The sequence below is a fragment of the Petaurus breviceps genome, unplaced genomic scaffold (genome assembly GCF_028583685.1).
Source record: "Petaurus breviceps papuanus isolate PSGF00001 unplaced genomic scaffold, PetGlider_PUasm1.0 90849, whole genome shotgun sequence".
NCBI classification, from domain to species: Eukaryota; Metazoa; Chordata; class Mammalia; order Diprotodontia; family Petauridae; genus Petaurus; species Petaurus breviceps.
In genome coordinates this window covers 17,002,446-17,015,835 of record NW_027187361.1, presented here as the reverse complement: position 1 = coordinate 17,015,835, position 13,390 = coordinate 17,002,446, and the positions used below count along the sequence as shown (strand labels likewise).

At 37.7% G+C, this 13,390-nt stretch overlaps 1 protein-coding gene across 4 annotated transcripts in view; it reads left to right on the top strand.

Moving 5' to 3' along the window:
- The window catches only part of JADE3 (jade family PHD finger 3), a 193,385-nt gene that overhangs the window by 13,841 nt on the left and 166,154 nt on the right, over positions 1-13,390 (top strand). Inside the window, exon 1 of one of the 4 annotated variants that reach the window (XM_069072927.1) lies at positions 9,551-9,594. The exons of the other annotated variants lie outside the window; for them this stretch is intronic. The gene's annotated coding sequence lies outside the window, so the exon portion shown is untranslated. Of the gene's footprint in view, positions 1-9,550; positions 9,595-13,390 lie in introns of those variants that run through there. 4 annotated transcript variants of the gene reach the window in all.

The window sequence follows — 13,390 nt, the reverse complement described above, 5'->3', positions numbered from 1 at the left end:
TGTACACTGTACATTGTAGCATATTGGAGCTAGTGAATAATTCTGTGATGAAAGCATGAAAATGAGATGTGTATCATATATGTTATGTCCCATTAGGTCCCAATGTCCTTGATAACAGAGACCAAATCTTTCATTGTGTTCCTTATTAAACCCAAAGTTCATGGTCAGCAAATACACTTGTTCTGGTTGATTGCTTTTATTACAAAGTACTCTCCTAATCAATTATGATTAAAATAAGCAGGCGTAGGTCTTGAAAATGTTTTGGCCATTTAGAGATTTTTATTTTAATAATATTTGTTTCAATGGGACTTGGCTTGTACTTTTTTTTTAAACACGGTCATTCAAATGTTTGGGTGCCCCCCCATTTTAAAATAAACATTTATTTCTTATCCTAAGATAGAAAAATATGATACTGAATTCCTGGGCTACTTGGCCTTGGAGGTGGGGGAGAGAAATGGATACCACCAACTTGCCCAGAGTCTAACAGCTAGTCATTTTGCCTTCTCTGGCTTCTATTCTCTTACCTATAAAATGAAGGGTTCAGCCTACCTGGTCCCTTTCAGCTTCATGATTGTGTCCCTGAGGTTGTTTTTTTTAAAGGTAGACTATTTGCCTTCCTTCCTTCCTTCCTTCCTTCCTTCCTTCCTTCCTTCCTTCCTTCCTTCCTTCCTTCCTTCCTTCCTTCCTTCCTTCCTTCCTTCCCTCCCTCCCTCCCTCCCTCCCTGACTCCCACCCTTGGCTAAGGAATTATCTGCCAATCTTCCTTAATAGCTACAGCATTAATTAATGTGAAGTTTTAGCTGCAGTTCTTGGTATGGATAAGATTTCAAATCATAACTTATTATACTGGTAGATAAATACATTTTGATTTTGACTGTGACCGATTTTAGAGGTATAATTAAAGCTTGTGTTACCACAGTGGTTCTTAAGGGGGAAGACAGCAGTATTGTTAACAATATCAAGTTTAAATTGGTTTTCCCAGGCAAATCAAGGAGAATGTTTTCACATTTGGTCACTTTTGCTGTGTTATTTTTTTTTTTTCACTTGTAGGTATTTCTCACTACCCAGGCTGCTGGAAGTAGCCTGAACAGGCTATAGACTCCAGGATAGATTGAATTAGTATGCCAATAAAAGGCACCTACTTTCCTTTCAGGATCCATTAACCTACATCAGCAGAATTAATTGTACTCTCTTTAACTTCCTGCTGCCTTGTTTTTCGTTTTCTTCTAAATAAAGAACCCTCAGTGAAACAGCAGATATCACCTGAGAGAGAAAAAGATTGCAACCTCAGGGTAGCTAACTGACTAGATATCAGCCAGGTTGTTCCCTTGATTTCCACTTCAGACCATTTTCCTGCAACCCTGGGCTTATCTGGGAGGATGCATAAATAACCTGCATAACTTCCTGGTTCCAGTGTATCCCTGTGAAGTTTATTGAACTAAGACCCATGACTGCCATCTCTGACTTACATAACATTTGGCTTGCCCAGTAAGAGCTTTCTTCTTAGCTGACCTTTCTTCATTTGCTGTTTGTAGGGGGGCAGTGGGAGGATGCTGAATAGGGTTTCTTAAAGTGGATAAACCCTAGCAAAGGAAGGACATATTCCCTGCTGAGGTGTCTTTCTAAAAAATAGTGGTGATCTGTGCACTCCATTCTTGTTGGATTCCTCAGCAAGGGCCTTCCACATACTAGACACTATTTGTTGAATTGAATTATTTTCTTGACTAATTTCATCTTTGTTGTCAATTTGTTACTTTAACATAGTGATGATTACTCTTTTTAGAAATAGATGTTCAGTTTTGGCTTTCTAGTTATTTCCATTTTATAATTAAAGCTACAGTATTCCACATAGAGTAGTTATAGACTTTACCCCTAGCATAAGAGTTCACAGTATAGGAAATAAGAAAAGAATTTCAGAACTGAAAGAAACTATATGTAGCCCAATCCAGTTTGCAAATAAGGAAACTGAGAGTGACAGTAGGTTTTTTGAGTCAAGGGACTCTTTTTTTTCTTTCTCTCTTTGTAATCTTAACCAATCTACAAGGATTTATTAAGATCTACGAGGTGCCACGTACAACATCATATACTGTGCATACAAAGACAAAAGTGAAATTATCCAGCAAACAGAAAACATGTACACATAAGTATATACAAAATAGAAGATTAATTTTGGGGGGAAGGCCAGAGCCCAGCAGGTAGGGGACATGGGGAATGGGACAGAAGGGAGAGATGAATAAAGGCTTCATGTCAGAGCCTTGAAGGAAATTAAGTCTCTGAGAGGCAGTGTTGAGGGAGGGAGAGCCTGCTGGGCATAGGACAGGTAGTGCAAAGATATAGAAATGGGAGGTAGAGTTCAGTGTATTGAAGAACAGTAAGAAGGCTAGTTTGACTGGACCTTAGTGTACATGAAGGGTAATAGTGTATAATAAGGCCAGCAATGTATATTGGGGGTAGGCTATGAAGGCCTTTCAATGTTGGGGCTGTTGAATTGAAATGAGCTGAATTGTGATGGAGCTGAAATTAGAACCTATGATTCTTTCTACCGTGTTTCCCTGATAATAAGTCTTATTAATTTTTTTTGGACAGAAAAACACCAGAGGGCTTATTTTCAGGGGAGGGCTTATTTTAATGAACATTGACAGCAATTTTAATAAACAGGTAAATGTGAACAAAAAAATGTACCTTTATTCAATAAGCAAATCACTGGGGAAGAACAAGATGATGTACTCACTGCTGCAGCTCTGATTGGATGCAGCTTGGAGCGCGGCAGGCATTTGGGGGGGGGGGGACGGTGCATACAGAGGGTACCGTAATGTAGCGTGTAGCGCAGGGGATCACCTTCACTACAGTAGCAATCTCAATAGGGCTTATTTTCGGGAGAGGGCTTATTTTAGAGGAATCTTACACAGTAAGGGGAGGGCTTATTTTCGGGATAGGTCTTATTATCGGGGAAACACGGTATTACACGGGATTTCTCCTTTCATATCAGTTCACTTAAGGAGTAGCTTCCTCCTCCTTATTTAATCACCACCCCTTTGTTTTAGGACATTGAATTTTGAATGTCTTTTGCCTTTATTTGGCATTCCCTTATTAATTAGGGTGAACTCTGACATGTGCTGATTCTTCTGTAATATGGCATTCTGTTTCCCTAGTCAAAATGAGAAGAGTGATTGGAGGGGATGTCAATGTGGTTCTGAGTAGGCATGCATTTGCTTGCTTTTTAAAAATAAATTCATAATTCTAATACAAACTAGTATCTTTAGGAGGACAGAAAAGCTATGCAAAGCTGTTTATATCAGAGCTGTCTCTATGTTTTCACTTAGAAACAAAAAAGCTGGCAACTATTTACTTAATTTATTTGATAAAAGCACATCTGAGGGGATAGAACCTTCATTTTGGGGAGTCTGATTTCTACCTTGTCTTTTCCCCTTACCTTCCTTCCTTTTTTCTTTTCTCTCCTCCCCTTACATTTTTCCCCTTTTAAGGATTTTAAACATTATATGCCAAAGAAATGAAGGGTTCTGATCGACTATATAGTGCTACAGAAATAAATTAGATCATCTCATTTAATCTACGTCTAAGCAACTTAAATTTAGAATCAGTAGATTCCCCCACCCTCCAGTTTTTATGCAAAGACAATAGCTGCTTGAGCAAAGCTTCTGCTGTATGGCTACAGCAGAAATTAAAATTCTTGACTCCCCATTAAGCAAACAAACACACTTCTCCATGGGTCTATTTTTAAACATCGATTACCAGCAATTTGCCTTTTTTTCCCCTGATTTTTGCTGCAGTGTTGGACTAACAATCATCTACACTTTAAAAAAAAGTAGGTCTAAGAAAGATCTGTTAGCAATTTGTACATAGCATTATTTTGTCTAAGCATTTAAGCACGTAGTACCTATTATGTATCAGGCATTAAACCAGCGTTTAAGCCCTAGAGATTCAAAGAAAAGCAAAATAAGCAAATAAACACGCAGACAAACAGTCTCTGTTCTCAAGGAGCACAGTCTAATGGGGAGGCAACACGTAAACCACTATGTATGAACAACATATACGCAGCATAAATTGGAGATAATCAACAGAGAAGGCACTGACATTAAGGGGGATTTGGAGAAGCTTCTTACAGAAGGTGGGATATTAGCTGAGACTTGATGGGAGCCCCGGAAGCCGGAAGACAAAGACCAGGAGGGAATTCTGGAGAGGTTTAGCTTCCAGGAGTCCTTTGAAGGCCAGTTGGTAGCAGTGTACTTCTATGTGGTGCTGCTCCCACTCTGAGGGCCTTCTTCACGTGGCGCACCATGATGCATACAGGGATGGAAATTGCCTTTCTTTGTTCTAACGGCCTACTTCTACCTCCTTTCAGTCAACATGGTTTTCCATTGGCTGATTCCATGTGAAGGATGAACAGTTTTAGCCAGGCAGGCTCAGAATGACTTGGAGGAGCCACGCTGCCATCTTTAGGGTGCTCCTTTTGATCCTTAAGACTGAGACTGCTGCATTAAATATTCATTGATGTTGCTGCTGGACACAAAGCTGCTCATGTGACACTTGTTGTTTGGTTGTTTATGGTGTCCACCAACTCCTCAAGAGAGGCAGCCCTGTTGTAGGGGGCCAGCCTTGAACCAGGAAGAACTTGGTTGAAGTGTTGCTTGCCTATGTATGACACATACTAGCGCTGTGACCCACACTCAGTCACCTAACCCCTGAGTGATTTAGGCAGCCCTCTAAGACTAGAAATTGCAGAAAAAATGATGGGTACGATGTTAGGATCTTTTTCCTAAAGTTTCCTAAAGATGATTAATTCCAATATGTGATAGAAATCATTTGCAAACTTTTCTATTGCTTTGTATTTCATTGTTTTTCTTACTGTCTAAATGAGAAAGAACACTATTCTCGTTCTTCCTCCAAAATTTTATTTTCAAATGCTTGGAGTTATTTCTTCCTTGTTCATCTGTAACTCATGGTGGACCACTCAGTCCAGAAAATTGATCAAAACCCAATGATTTTCTTTGACCTTTTTGCCACAGTACAGAAACGATGTGTCAGGATCTATGAGAAAGCCTTCTCTTAGCTAACCTGATTGGCTAACAATTGCCTTGTTACTGTGGCCCACTGACTGCAAACAACATCTAAAGAAGTCGGGTATAAAAACCCATTTGAAATTCTAGATTTATAAAGACTGATCTTAGGTCTGTTTCATACCATCTTGTTTTGATTAACTGTTGACTGGGTCATTTTATCACCATCATCATTTTAAGTTAGCAAAGCTCTAATTTAAAGCACTTTGTGTGTCTACTCACTCTTCTGAGTGAGACTTGTATTTTCCCAGAAGGCCCTGGATGTATATTTCCTTTCTTGCTTAGAGAAGTGAAATTTCCTTTGTTATAGTTTCTTTATGGTATAAATCAATCGTATAATCTTATAATAATCTTAAAACAAAAATTAGTATTCTAATTTTAAATGTCTCCTTATACTTACTATTATAAAGATCCTTACATATAAAAATCCATGGCATAAAACCTATTAAAATGACATGTAATAAAATGCTTGTTGTTGAGTAGTGTATGTGTGTGTGTGTGTGTGTTTGTTCTTCAGACCTATGATTTAATCTGACAGTCAATCAGCTATCATTTATTAAGCTCTTTCTACACACCAGACACTGTGTGAAGTGCTGGGGATACAAAGAAAGCCTCTTCTCTGCTCCCCCCTCCCCCCTTGTATTCGGGGAGCTCATAGTCTAATGGGGGAGAGGACATGAAAACAACTATGTGTAGCCAGGATATCTGCTACACATGTATGTGTATATGTATTTATATACACATATGTAGACATATACACAAATGCATACGTGTATAGTAAAATGGGGGTAGTCTCAGAGGGAGGAGACTAAGATTAAGAAGGACTGGGAAAGACTTCTTTCAGGAGGTAGACCTTTAGCTGAGACTTTGAAGGGAGCCAGGGAAGCTTACTTAGGAGGCAGAGATGAGTTGAGAGAACATTTCAGGAATGGGGGGCAGACAGTGGATATGCTGCCATTATGTGCCAGGGTAGTCAGGAGATAGAGAGTCATGTTTGAAGAACAGCAGGGAAGCATTGCAATATCACTGGATGGTGGATTATGTGGAGAGGAGTAAGGTATAAGAAGCCCAGAAAGGTAGAAAGAGGACAGATTATGAAGGGCTTTGAAACCCATACAGAGGATTTTATATTTGATCCAGGAGGCAATAGAGAGCCCTGGAATTTCAGGGTGGGGTGGAAGGTAATGTTGTTAGATCTCCATTTTAGAAAGATTAGCTTGACATCTAAATGAAGAATGTATTAGAACAGAGGGGAAGGGGGGAAGATGAGGCAGGGAAATTAGAAAACTCCTTTTTACTGGTGCATATTGGCAACTATTCTGTAAATATTAGTCTTAGAAACCAAGTCATCTTGACTCAGAAGTTGGACCTCTGTCTCTATGCCTTGCTTCCTTTTCAGTATATAGCAGTAGCAACACCTTGAGTGTATATATGGTACTTTTATATTTTTATTTCTTTAGAAAACTTTTGTTATAAACTTAAACCATAAACAAAAACAAATATAAAAAAAATCCCAAGGAATAGCATCTCACATAAAACCTTTAACCGAAAAAAATGAACAGATATCAAATAAGAAATGCATTTTGTTCAGTGTCCCTTTCCTAGTTCATCTGAGGTTCTGCTACTTTTATCTTTTACTCTTGGAAGAAAAAAAAATCACAGACTTTATCAAATGAGATAATGCATGTTAAACATATTGTAAACATTAAAGCACTTTAAAATACTAGCAGTTAAATTGTAGATGATGCATTTATTATTGCCATACTGATGCTCTCATTTTACACCTAGGTCTTCTATTATCACATTTATTTAATTTTTACAGTGCCATAATATTCTAGTATGTTAACATAATGTAAATTGCTCAACCATTTTGTGGTCAAGGAACTTATAACTTGTTTACTGTTTCTTTGCTATTACAAATAAATATTTTATACTAATAGGTCTTTTTTTCTCTTTTATGATATTTTTAAGGTAAAGTCCTAGTAATGAAAATGCTGGAGTCAAAAGATATATTACTTTTTTATATTGCCATATTGTTCTTTAAAATACTAATCTACAATCTTATCAGCAGTGTATCAGGAGTGACTTTTTGTCAGGAATCCTGCCAACATTATATATTTGATCTTTTATAGGCTATTTTTGCCATTCTGGTAGTAGTTAGATGGTGTTTTAAGGTTGACTTAATTGGCATTTTTCAGATCATTAGGGCATGTAAATGTCTTTTTATGTAGCTATTGAGAGTCTGTTTGCTCCTTCAAAACTTATATGCCCATATCTGTTGACCATTGGGGAGTTGGGTATTAGTTTCATAACAATGTCAGTTCTTCAAAGGTTTTGTATATCAGACTTTTATTGCATATAATTTTCTATAAATATTTCACACAATTTATTAAAATTAAATGAAAATTTATTGAATTGAATTTAGCTTTTTGTTATGCTAAATTCTATTTGTGTATTATCAAGCCCCCTGATTTTATCTTTTGTTTCCATTTTTTTGATTTATAAAAATGTTTTTCTGGTTCATAATTAGAAAAAATACATTATTTTTTCCTATTTCTGTTTTTATTTAAGTTCTTGGCCCATTTTATGTACTTTTACAGTGATTAGATTTGCCTTCTATTGAATCATTTTATTGATTCAATATATACTTTCTTTTCAATACTCTATTATTAACTCAAATTTAACTGTTGCACTAAATGGAGTTCAAATAGTTATGTAGAGTTCCTTAACTTGGACTTTTCCTTTATAAGAGGCGGGAGCTTTGCTTTGGGATTACTTTGGTTCATGCCTTCTTAACTTTGTATATGCTATATTGAATTTCTTTGGTGGTCCTTTGTTTTTCTTGAGATCTTGAGTTCTTTATATTCCTTGATAAGTCATTTCTGTTTTCCTTCTGGCAAATTGAAGTTTTTTCCTTATTTTTAAAAATGAAATTTAGTTGTAATATGTCCAGGAGTGTTTAATGTTGGGTATTTCCTTGTCAGAGTCCTTTAGATTATTTTTTGGGGGTGGGGTGGGGAGTGGGGAGAGGGTAGCATGCTACAACTTGAAAACACCTCCACTAATTTGTTAAAATTTTCTTTGATTCCCTGAAATCATACTCAATTTCTTTTGTTTCACTAAATTTTCTGAAGTGTCAGCAGTCCCTAGATTATTGCATTTTGATCTAGCTTTCAGATCTGTCAGTCGATTCCTCATGTTTTCCATTTTTTAAATAGATAATTCAAGGGTTTTTCTTCATTTTTGTTTTTTTCCAGTTGATTTGTTTTGACTCTATTTTCCACTGAAGTAAGTCTGACATTGTTTGGCTCTATTGATTTTTTTTTCTTTTCTTTTCTTTTCTATTAGGATCTCTATTTTGGTGATTTTATTTCATTATTTCCTCCTAATCTTTTTTTTTTAATTTTAGTATCTTTTAATTTTAACTCGAGTTCTTCTGTGATTAAAAAAACTTTCTTAAAGTTATTCTTTTATTTTGTTTTATGAGTTTATTACTGGCATTATAATTCTTGCTTAACTTTTTGGATGTATTATATCTGTTTGAGTTTGTCTCTCTTGGTACCTTACATCTTTATTGTTTTGATCTCTTGAGTCTTACAAATTTAATTAAATTTTATTTTTAAATTATTAAGCATTTTTCCTCCCCTCTCCCCAATGAGGGGAAAAAAGAAAAACAAATCATTTGTAACAAATACATATAGACAAGTTCAATGAATTTGCATATTGCCCATGTCCAAAAATTGCCTAATTTTATATATTTTGCTGTCCATTATCTCTCATTTTCAAAAGGTGGATAGCATTCTTTATTGTCAATCCTCTTGAATCAATTTTAGCACTGAAGGGGATTTTAAAAAACTAATCAATTAAAATCCACAAACATTTATTAAATATTAATACAAAGGAATGCAAAGATCAAACATAAAATACATCATACCCTCAAGAAGTTTACATTTTGTTGGAGGGGAAAGAGAAATATAACATGAACACAAAATACAAAGTAGGAAGTGAAGGGAAGTAAGGAATAATTCAGAAAAAAATGCTATAGGGAAAATGAAGAGGGAGAAGAGTATTAATCACTTTGGAAGAGAAGTCAGAGAAAGCCTCATGGAAGACTTGGAGTCTGACCTAGTCTTTGAGGAAAAATAAGGATTCTGAGAGAAAAAGTTGAGTTGGAAGTATGTTAAAGTCATAGGCATAGCTAGTGAAAATTCATAGAAAGAGGTGGGATGTCAAATTTGGGGAACAGCTGATTGATGGTCCAATTTTGTATACAAAGGACTGTAATATGAAATAATGGCAGAAAGATACATAGGATCCAGATTCTGGCGGGACTTAAATGCCAGGCTATAAGGAGTTGTTTTTTTTAATCCATTCAGGAACTAAATTTTTGAATTAAAGAGTTAATTGATCAGTCATATCTGAGCCTGAGGATGATTATTTTGACAGCTCTGTGGAGAATGAATTGGGAAAGAGAAGACTAGGAGACAAGAAGGCCACTTACAGGACCCAGATACAGGTACTGTCACACTTAGTTGATGTGTGGGATTAATTGTGCTAAATATTTTTCCCCTCTCTTTTTAAATATAAAGGAAGGTTTAATAACATAGAAGAGATGAATGTGATGTTAAAAAACATCAATAAATTGGGGGCAGCTAGGTGACACAGTGAATAGAGCACCAGCCCTGGAGCCAGGAGGACCTGAGTTTAAATCTGGTCTCAGACACTTAGCACTTACTAGCCTTGTGACCTTGGGCAAGTCACTTACCCCCAATTGCCCTGCCTTCCCCCCTCCAAAAAAAATTAAAAAAAAATTAACGGGGGTGACCAGGTAGCACAGCAAGTAAGAGCACCGGCTCCAGTGTTGGGATGACCTGGGGATCAAATCCGGGCTCAGATACTTAGCACCACACCCAGAAATAGCTGGCTGTGTAACCTTAAGCAAGTTACTTAACCCCGATTGCTTTAAAAAAAAAAATCAACAAATCTTTGTAAAGTTACAAAATAAAAACTTTCAAAAAGTCCCAAGCAATACAAAGTTAAAAATAAAAAGATTATTGCAGTCCACATGAGAGGTGGCGAGGGTCTGAATTTAGAGGGAATATTTGTCATCAAGTCCATATAAATTTATTAAACATTTACTATATGCCAGGCACTGAGCTAATCATGGGGGCTGCAAAGAAAGGCCAAAATGATCCCTTCTTTCAAGGAGCTCCCATTCTAATGGGAGAGATGACACATAAACCAGATATATACAGGTAATCTCAGAGATGTCACCAGCAAGCATTTATTAAGCACCAAATATATGCTAGGAACTTTGCTACATGCTGGGAAGGCACTAGTATTTATGGGGATAGAGAAAAGCATCTTTCAGGAGGTGAATTTTTAACGGAGACTTGAAGGAAGACAAAGTGTGTGTGTGTGTGTGTGTGTGTGTGTGTGTCTGTGTTTTTATGTCTATTTAGCAGTGTTAAGTAAAGAGGAGATCAATACCAGGGACGCTATGGAAGTAGCATTGAAAAGACTTGACAAGTAATTTGGTTATTAGGAGGTGAGAAAAGGTGACCAGCCAAGAGTAATTGCTCAGAGGACTGGATTCACATTATTTTTCTGTCATTTATCTGTGTGACGGGGCCAGTCACTTAACCTTTTAGGTTCCTCATTTATAAAACAAGAGAGTTGAATTTATCGAGCTCTAACATCCCTTCCAGTTCTAAACCTTTGAGAAGAGTCTCTCCTTCCCCCTCCCCAACAACCAAGAAGGTTCTCATAACAGGTGGCGCTTGAATGGAGCTTTGAAGGAAGGTAAGAATTCTCAGGTGAAAACATGGTGTGAGGGACAGCTTGTGCAAAGTCATGGAGCTGGGAATGAGGAATAGAAGGGATACCAATTTGACTGGAATAGAGAGGAATGTGTAATCATTCTAGGTTTAAAGGTTGCCTCTAAATGTCAGCAGAGTTTGCATTCTATCTTAGAGGGCGTAGGGTTCTGCTGGAGTTTTTTGAGCATAGTTGGGATAGCTTGGGTCACTTTTGTTGGATCTGTGCTTTAGGAATATTACCTTGACAGCTATGTCAAGGATGGATCGTAGTGGGGAGACACTAGAAGCTGGGCTGTTGCAGTGATAGTCCAGGACCTGAACTAAAGTGATGGCTGTGTAAATTGAGAGAAGGGAGATGGATGTGAGAGGTGTTGTGGTAGTAGACAACCATATCTGGCAAATGATTGAGTGTGGAGAGTGAAGGAGATTGGTTCTTTGTACACTAAGGATGATGTTGTGTTGGAAACCTGGTTGACTGAAGGGATGGTGGTGCCCTCAACCAAAATAGGGAACCAGGAAGAAGGGAGGATTCGGGTAATGAACAGTTGCCAAAGAACATCCAGATAAACCGTTTAGAAATTACATTCCCTAAAGGGAAAAAATCCCTTATGGATTATTAATAGAAAGGAAGAATGTGCCCTGTAACATTTCCAACATGGCCTTAATGTTGACCAGACTTTTGCTGCTTTTCTATGCTAACTTTATTTACATTTTGTAGTCATGGCATTCGTTGTTCTTTTGGCTATTCTTAGTCCGCATTTCACTTAGCACAGGTCTTCCCTGAATTCTGAATTCATTTTTGTCATTCCTTGTGTCAGGTAATATTTCATTGCATTCATATATCATCATTTGTTCAGCCATTCTTCAGTATCTGAGCACATTTTGTTTCCAGGTGTTTTTAAAAAAAATCATAAACAATGCTACGATGAACAGTTTGCACAGTTCGGTCTTTTATTGCTGTCATCAACCATGGAATGCAGCCATGGATAGGTAAGATGCGCCTTCCTGACTCCAGGGCCAGCACACACCACCACGCAGCCTAGCAGCCCAAAGTTAGGTCTCCTTCAGAGTCACTAGTCTAACTTACACTGGATTGGTAGGTTATGTTCCCAGTGGAGAGGATATTCCTTTGGATTCTAGGGACCCTGAGGGGTTGCCTTTCAAAATCCTAAGCCCCAATCCAGTGCCTTATCAATCAACAAGTAGGACTCTATTAAGTTCTAGAAAAGGGTATTTGTTGTGAATATATAACAACAACAGCAGTCAGAAAACATTTCCTTCAACCTGGAGGCTCACTGTTTCCTTGCATGAGCCCCTGGAGAAATGAGCTCAAACTTAAAAGTGCAATGAAGGCTAAACCCAAGTACAGGGGGAAGTTTGGCCCAGGTATATCTCACAGCTCTGGAATTCCTTCTCTCCTTTCTTGAAGTCTTCATGAAGTCCCTCTTAGGGATAGCTCTCTCCTACACTCTGAGGATTGGTGCCTGAAGGACAGCAAATGATCATCTTTCCAAATGTGTCTGCAGGTGCTTCCTCTATAATAATCATCCTGTACCATGACCACTCAAATGTCTTTCTTCAAGAGACCCCTACCGCGCCCTACCCCACCCCTGGAGCTCCTGGTATAGCTGAGAGAGTGCTTCTTTTCACTTATCTGTGTGACCATTCGCCTCATGGGGCCTCGGGTTTAAGAAGGAGGTTCCTTTTAGCAATAAATTTCATGACTTTAGGGCAGAAATTTTCTGCTGCTTGTGATTCTCTCCAGTCTCATCTCCTTAGTCATGATGCCCATGAAATAGTTGCTGCCTGTACTTTTCTGCAACCCTTACCCCTTTGAGCTAACATTTATAAAGCACTTTTGCAAACTTCAGCAATGTAAATGCTAGTTATAATTCATGACTTTCTGCTCCCATGCTTCCATTCTCATACCTGCCTTTTCCATGCCTCATCCCTTCAGGACCAGAATCTCCTTGATTTTCTAAGGCAACTGTGAGCTCTTCTGATAAACTCATTGTCCTTCATTTTATAAATAATAGCCAGAGAGGTTAGGTGAGTTTTCTGTAGTGACCCAACTACTTACGTGAAGAACCAGGCCTAGGATTTGAGTTCTCGAGCTCCTAGTCCAAAGTTCTTCATGATAGCTCATCAGGCACTGCTCTTCTGCTCCCTACCCCCTCTTTTGCATCCTGGGGGAAAAAAATTCAAAATACTGCGTATTTTGCAAGGGATTCCTGCTTTAAATATGTAGGATATTCTTGGGATCTTTAGATGTTGTATTTAACAGCTGCAGTTTTTCAATGAGAAGTTATGGAAGTGATTATATTTTTGGTCTTCGATACTGTAAATATGTAAACCAGTTTGAAGATTGTCTGCTCTTGAGATGATGAAATAACTTCTTCCAGAATCCTTTGTGATGATATTCATTGTAGTGGATTTTACACACACACACACACACACACACACACACACACACACACACACACACACACACAC